A 7114-nucleotide genomic window follows, 5' to 3' on the forward strand; every position below is an offset into this window, starting at 1 on the left:
TGAAATGTTGCACAAAAATTGCATCGGCACAAGTGCATAACACAAATATTGTGCAAAGTTTGTTACACAGATCAATTCATCGTGATCCACGGTACTTAAAAAGTAAAAAGGGGTCAGGTTTAATTTTTCCTTCTGAAGAAAATACTTTACGATAAATTAAAATTACCAACGTAAGAAGGGGTATTTTCCACTCTTTATCGCGATTTATACATAAACGGATAAACTACATAGGATCCCCCAGCAAAATTCAGTTAGAAGACTTACTTCTTTTTTAGATTCACGCAAAATATCTTCAATTTATCCTTGTCTTTCACTTGTGCCAGTCCAATATAAACACGATTCATAAATTCTATTTCTGTCTACGGAAGTGTAAGGGGAGCGTTTCAAACATAATTGTTTGCTATTGCTTGAATCTATGCATATCGGACGAGCAAAAGGAATAGAGATATCTAATTATCAAATGTTAAACATTATTATAGCACACACAAGGTTATAAAAACTTTAAGTACAGCTATTTATAAGAACCAGGCAGAAATGAAAATAAGTGATTCATGATAGTGATAGATTTTTCAAAAACTATCATATTTACATTGATGTACATCAAACTAAATACTTGATCACAGTTATAAATGGATTTCATGCATAGTTGATTAAAAAATGAATTCAATATATACTGAAACAGTCAACAGTATCCATTGAAAGGTGTCTGTACGTGCAGGTGATTTTTTAAGAAGGCCCGCACTCTCCTTGAATGTGAATTATAAAACATTGAACATCTAGTATCAAAGAGTAAAAAACAATTAAAAAACCCATGGGTTATTTTAATTACGAATAGATATTGTGATTTTAAATTATGTAAAAACATGAAATTCTAGTTATCTCCCTTGGCACTCTTTAGTAAAAGGAGTTGGAAAGAGTGTATTTAACTCTTCAGTTTAGAAGGGGAGGATTAAGAAATGTGTGTGATTTCATCTTCATTTTGGAAGTTTTGCCAGTTTTCATACATCCAAGGGGCATGTAAGTCTAAAATTTTTATTAGAAAAATATAATCCTAGGATAAAAAAAATAACTGCCTGCAATTTGCTTAATTTTATCTGACAAAAATTTCATTTCCTAAACATGCTAAGAGTTTGAGTGTTTTGAAAAATGCTAACTTGTTCAACAATATCATCAAAACTACTTAAATTCAGTTAATTTGGGGGAAAACATTTAATTTTGTACTGGAATTTGAATAGTAGTCCGCTGCTGGGGATTAGAGTATGATGAGTATCTCTCCTTTCCGTCGATACTCCCTTAGTACTGCAATATACACAGTCGACTGGAAGAAATCCTCGACCTCAGCATACATGAAGCCATAGCAAGAAGCAGTGAAAGCCACAGCAGTGATTGGATGGAGCATAAGTTTTTCTATGTCTCGGCGCCTCTATGGATGTCATATTTAGATCAGGTATTTAATACATAACACAGATAAATGTCTAAACAAAGACAATATTGACTATTTTTTTTCAAATTGAAAAAGGGGAAAGTCAAGAAAAAATGATAGCAAACATACAGGCTGACTGCTAGTAAAAGTTATCAGTCCTGCTAAAAAACTACCAGCCTAGCTGAGAAAATAATTGTCTTTTCTAAAATTTATTTTTGAAACTAGAGGTACTGTGAGCAATGAGCAAATGATAAGTCATCCCCCCCCCCCCCCCGGCCTCCCATATGAATATAATAGTGTCCATGTTTTGCTGTAGGAAAATATTATGTTAATAATGTTATACTTTCATACAATACCACTATTATTTTGCCTAATTTTACTCTTAAACACATGAAATCTCAGGAGCTTCTGGGGCTTTGCCCCCTGGACCCCCTTCATTCAAACTATGGCATGACTAAACGTATGACTGTACTATGGAACATCACTATCAAGACCCCTTGTCTGAACAAAGTTATCCACGCCCCCCCCCCCCACCCTCCCTTTTAATCACAAATCCTGTACTGCTCATGAAACCATTAGTTGATTTGGTAGCGATTAATCAAATTATTAAATTTTAATTAATGAAAACTTTAAACAAGTCCAGCTGGGCATCAATATGTGCAAATTGGTAAGCCCACAGCAAAATTTGTGCGTCTCGGGCAGTCAGGCGCACAGTTATTTCAAACACTGTTTACGGAATGGCCAATGGGTCCTTCTTAAAATAGTGAATATTTAATTAAGCCCTGAAAAAACTCAGATGTTATGGCAAAACAATAATTACTATTTTTCTTATTCATTTAATCAAAATGTAAAATTGTGCCCTTTCAAACTGTATATTTCCAAATTTATATGTGTATGATATTCTTCAAATGCATTTCCTTTTATTTGAATTTATATATATATATATAGAAGGGTGGGGAGTCCTACAAAATTTAATTGACAAGCAAAACAACCAATAAAATACTGTTATGGTTTTATCAGTTGAAATGGGGGGGGGGGGGGAAGGGGGTGTTAAAGCCATAAAACCCTATCCGAATGGGGGAGGGGGGCTTCCCAAATATTCCTACAAGCAAATATATACACACATAGAAAGATAAAGATTTATAAATATGAGAGCACATACAATATGCATGGGTTTCTGCCAATTTTTTCGTCTAATTTAGGATTAAAACTTAAAAAATAAAATTTGATCCTACAAAACTAGAACTCTTTTTCAATTTATAACTAATAGTATGAATTCATGATGATATCACTAGTACATGGGGGAGGGGGGGGAGGTAAATAAATATTTTTTATCAATAATTCAAAAGCTAAATTGTTATATAAATGTATGCATTCTCTTGTCATATGATGAATGTCATGATTTGTTATCATTTCAGATGCAATCTGAGCCTTGTTCTGAATTTCAAAATCCCCTTTGACAACACCTGCACAGCTGAGGTAGTGTAAACTTAAAAATTGAGGACAACCAAAGAATCACCAAGAAGAGATTATCAATTCAACTAACGTTAGTGTTACATATACTTTATATTATTTATGTATCATTAGATAATTCAGTATTTTGTGTTTACAACTTGCAGTTTTTAGCTCACTTGAGCTTTCTCAAGTGAGCTTTTCTGATCACATTTTGTCGGGCGTCCATCTGTTTAGCTGTCCGTCTGTCTGTAAACTGTTCACATTTTCGATTTCTTCTCAAGAACCGCTGGGCCAATTTCAACCAAACTTGCCACAGAGTATCCTTGGGTGAAGGGGATTCAAGTTTGTTCAAATGAAGGGCCACGCCCTCATTCAAGGGGAGATAATTGGGAATTAATGAAAATTTGGTGGCATATTTTAAAAATCTTCTTCTCAAGAACCACTGTGCCAGGAAAGTTAATTTATTGAAACTTATGGTGAAACATCCTCAGGTAGTGTAGATTCAAGTTTGTTCAAATCATGACCCCCGGGGCTAGGGCGGGGCCAAAATGGCCGACCAAAGTTTTACATAGAAATATATAGGAAAATTCTTTAAAAATCTTCCCAAGAATGACAAAGCCATAATTCATCATATTTATATGGAAGCATGCTCAGGTAGTGTAGATTCAAGTTTGTTCAAATCATGACCCCCGGGCTAGGGCGGGGCCAAAATGGCCGACCAAAGTTTTACATAGAAATATATAGGAAAATTCTTTTAATATCATTTTCTAAAAAATAGCAAATCCATGATTGGTCATGGAACTACTTTTGGATTTAAACTTTACAATAAAAAACCATTTTCTACTTTTTTCTACCCTTAGTGCTCAGGTGAGCGATGTGGCCCATGGGGCTCTTGTTTTTAATTATCATTAAGAACATTCCTTTTCGTTTAGCAATCAAGGGCCTAGGGATCCGGGTTAGAATAGGTCCTCAGTACCCCCTTGCTTGTCGTAAAAGGCGACTAAATGGGCGGTCCTTCGGATGAGACCGTATAAACCGAGGCCCCGTGTCACAGCAGGTGTGGCACGATAAAGATCCTTCCTTGCTCAAAGGCCCTGAGTGCCGAGCATAGGCCTAAATTTGCAGCCCTTCACCGGCAATGGTGACGTCTCCATAGTGAAATATTCTGGAGAGGGACGTTAAACAGTATACAATCAATCAATCACATTCTGACTAAGGGCTGAATTATAGTGAACACTACCATTCAGAGACTTTGAAACAGGTATAAATTTCTTCTGATCTTGATTCTCTGAATTTTTTAGCTCACCTGAGTTGAAAGCTCAAGTGATCTTTTCTAATCAAAGTTTGTATTTTGTCTGTCATTGTCATTCTTCAAGGGGAGAGAATTACAAAATTAATGGCATTACTAATATCTTCTCAAGAACCAATAGCCCAGGAAATATGAAACTTATGTGGAACCATTGTCGGGTAGTGTAGATTCAAATTTTTCAAATCATGAACCCCATGTGTAGGACGGGGCCACAAGGGATGATCAGAGTTTAACATAGGAATATATAAAAAAAAATATTTTAAAATCTTCTTCTCGGATACAGCAAGCCTTGATTGGTAATATTTATATGAAAGCATTTTCAGGTGGTGTAGATTCAAGTTTGATCAAATCATGACCCCGGGGATAGGGTGGGACCACAAAGGCCAATCAAAGTTTAACTAAGAATATAGAGAAAAAATCCTTTAAAAATATTCTTCCAAAGAACAGAAAAGCCAGTAAGTTATATATACTTATGTGAGCATTTTCTTGTAGTGTAGATTTGTTCAAATCATGACCCCCCCCCCCCCCACCCTCCCCTCAGGTATAGGGTGGGGCTACAATAAAAGTGTTCAAACTTGTAGGGAAAAACTCACAGTCAGTCAAAAATAAGTACCCTGTAAGCATCCTAAGTGTAGATTCAGTTATGTTCAATCATACCCCCCTCTCTTTCTCCCTTACAGGGAGAGGTCAGGACCACGTATGCTTTTAAGCTTTTCAATACAAAGCTGATTTTTGATTTTTATCCAAGCCAGGTGAGTAATGTGGCCCTGGGTCTCTTGTTAAATCATTTATCTACACATATATGTATAGTACAACTCAGTTATAACAAACTAGGACCTGTAAAAGTACTTCGTTATATAATTTGTTATATCCATATTTGTAATTTTGTAATATTTATATAGTTGGAGATCCAAGAGGACTTCTTTTAATTCACAATGCCCGTGTTTGTACTAAACAAGTTTTACTGCAGTTACATGTATGTGGAAGCCAAATAGGAGTGAAAGATGTATTATTGTATGTCATCTTCATTATTTTGTTCAATCCATACAAATGTTTCTTTGAATATTGGAAACTAAAATTAGTAGAAAGTTAGAAATTAAAATCTATAAAAAGGGGTGATAATCAAGAAAAGAGAAAAAATAGGGAGCCACTGGGTCAGAAAAGCTGAAACTGTTTGTGTAAAGCATCCAGATAATGTAGATTCTAAATTGTTTAAATCATGTCCCCCTCCTCCTAAGAATAGACCAAAACCACAATAGGTATTACAAGTAGGAAAATCTGGTGTAGAACAGAATGACCAGTTACTCTGGTGAGTGTTATGGACCATGGCCTTCTTGTATTCATGATCATGATCATAGAGAAAACGAACCTTAGCTACTCTCCTCCTTCAACAGCAACAAGAAAAAATTGCTTTACTGAATGCCTATTTTCATTAACAAAGTTCACATTTTGAATTATATTTTTTTCCAGATTGATGAATGAACCACATGCATTATGTCAGAGGAATTTAGCTGGAGCACCTATTTAGCAGCCAGGACACATAGATGTACCTGTACAGTTGATACAGATAATCTCAACGGCACATTTCTAAATTATGGCCAAAAAAATCTAATAAAGACACTGTCAGTTTAAAACTTTTTGAAAGAAATCCAGACCAGAAACAAAGGATATTGATTTTTAAACTCCTCCAAATGTAAAAGGGGTTTTATTGAAGCCAAGACCAGGATACACCCAAGAATATTTAATATTACACCCCTTAAACATAAAATTTTGAATTTTATTTTGCCTATCTAGTCAAGAACATGGATTTTTTGACATTTGATACACTTTATAATGTTACATTGACATTTTTTCAAGATTTCTTTACTGTAAACTATGTATTTCAGCAAAAAGTACATTTACAGATGATTTTTCAAAAATTGCTTTAAAAATACAATTGAAATAATTAGATCATGTCTCATAAATGGTTAATCACAGTTACCACAGAAACCAAATATTTGTTTTAAAGAAGTTAGGTACAAAAAAAAATGTTGTGTCTTTCATTATTTTAGCTAATGGCCACTCATACAGTTTTCTTCATACAAACTAATCACATTGACTAAATTGTATAGGCAAATACAATATTTTTGGAGATGTTGTCATGGTAACCAGATACAAATCACAAAATCATATTTAAAAAAAAATATATTTTCATGCATTTACAATAAACTGTGAAAATAATACATGTATGTTAGTCAATAATTATTTTGTATTTCATGGAGATTTTGTAAAGTCAATTTATTTAAAAAAGCATTTCCAGAATAATTTGTTACCATGGTTACAAAAATTTATGAGAAATCCACTGGTTTTATCTAATATTTATTTTATTAGAATAAGGATTGTGGTCTTTCTATCCCACGCTTTCAGTTTTCTTTACCTTGTGGGATTTTTTCTAACTATGCTCTTAAAAATGGTTATTATTGTGAAAAATGAATTTTTGTGACATTTTGTTGCCATGGTTACAGAATATTATTTAAAAACCCATGGGTTTTATTTAATTTTATTGAAATTAAGAAAGTGCTCTTTCTATTCCACATTATCAGATTTCTTTAACATGTGGGATTTTTTCTTACTATGCTCCTAAAAACGGTTATTATTGTGAAAAATGAATTTTTGTGACATTTCGTTGCCATGGTAACAGAATATTTTTAAAAAACCCATGGGTTTTATTTAATTTTATTAAAATTAAGAATGTGCTCTTTCTATCCCATGTTATCAGATTTCTTTAACATGCGGGCCTTTTTCTTAATATGCTTCTAAAATATGTTGGATTTGAAGAAATATTGTGAAAAGTGAATTTTATGAAATGACCTATGTTAAATTGAAATTCAGCACCTTTAATAAATCCTATATAATTTTATCCTTATGGTAATCATTTATCATTTTGT

At 33.6% G+C, this 7114-nt stretch overlaps 1 long non-coding RNA gene across 1 annotated transcript; it reads left to right on the forward strand.

Moving 5' to 3' along the window:
- The first annotated feature begins 1248 nt into the window (after positions 1–1248).
- LOC134259383 (uncharacterized) lies at positions 1249–6532 on the forward strand. Its single transcript, XR_009990341.1, has 4 exons — positions 1249–1447; positions 2842–2902; positions 3811–4139; positions 5658–6532. It is a non-coding gene; the product is annotated as an uncharacterized LOC134259383 (long non-coding RNA).
- Positions 6533–7114: the final 582 nt, after the last annotated feature.

The sequence above is a fragment of the Saccostrea cucullata genome, unplaced genomic scaffold, assembly GCF_032062105.1.
Source record: "Saccostrea cucullata isolate Sc308-1 unplaced genomic scaffold, CSIRO_AGI_Scuc_v1 ctg13695, whole genome shotgun sequence".
Lineage (NCBI taxonomy): Eukaryota > Metazoa > Mollusca > Bivalvia > Ostreida > Ostreidae > Saccostrea > Saccostrea cuccullata.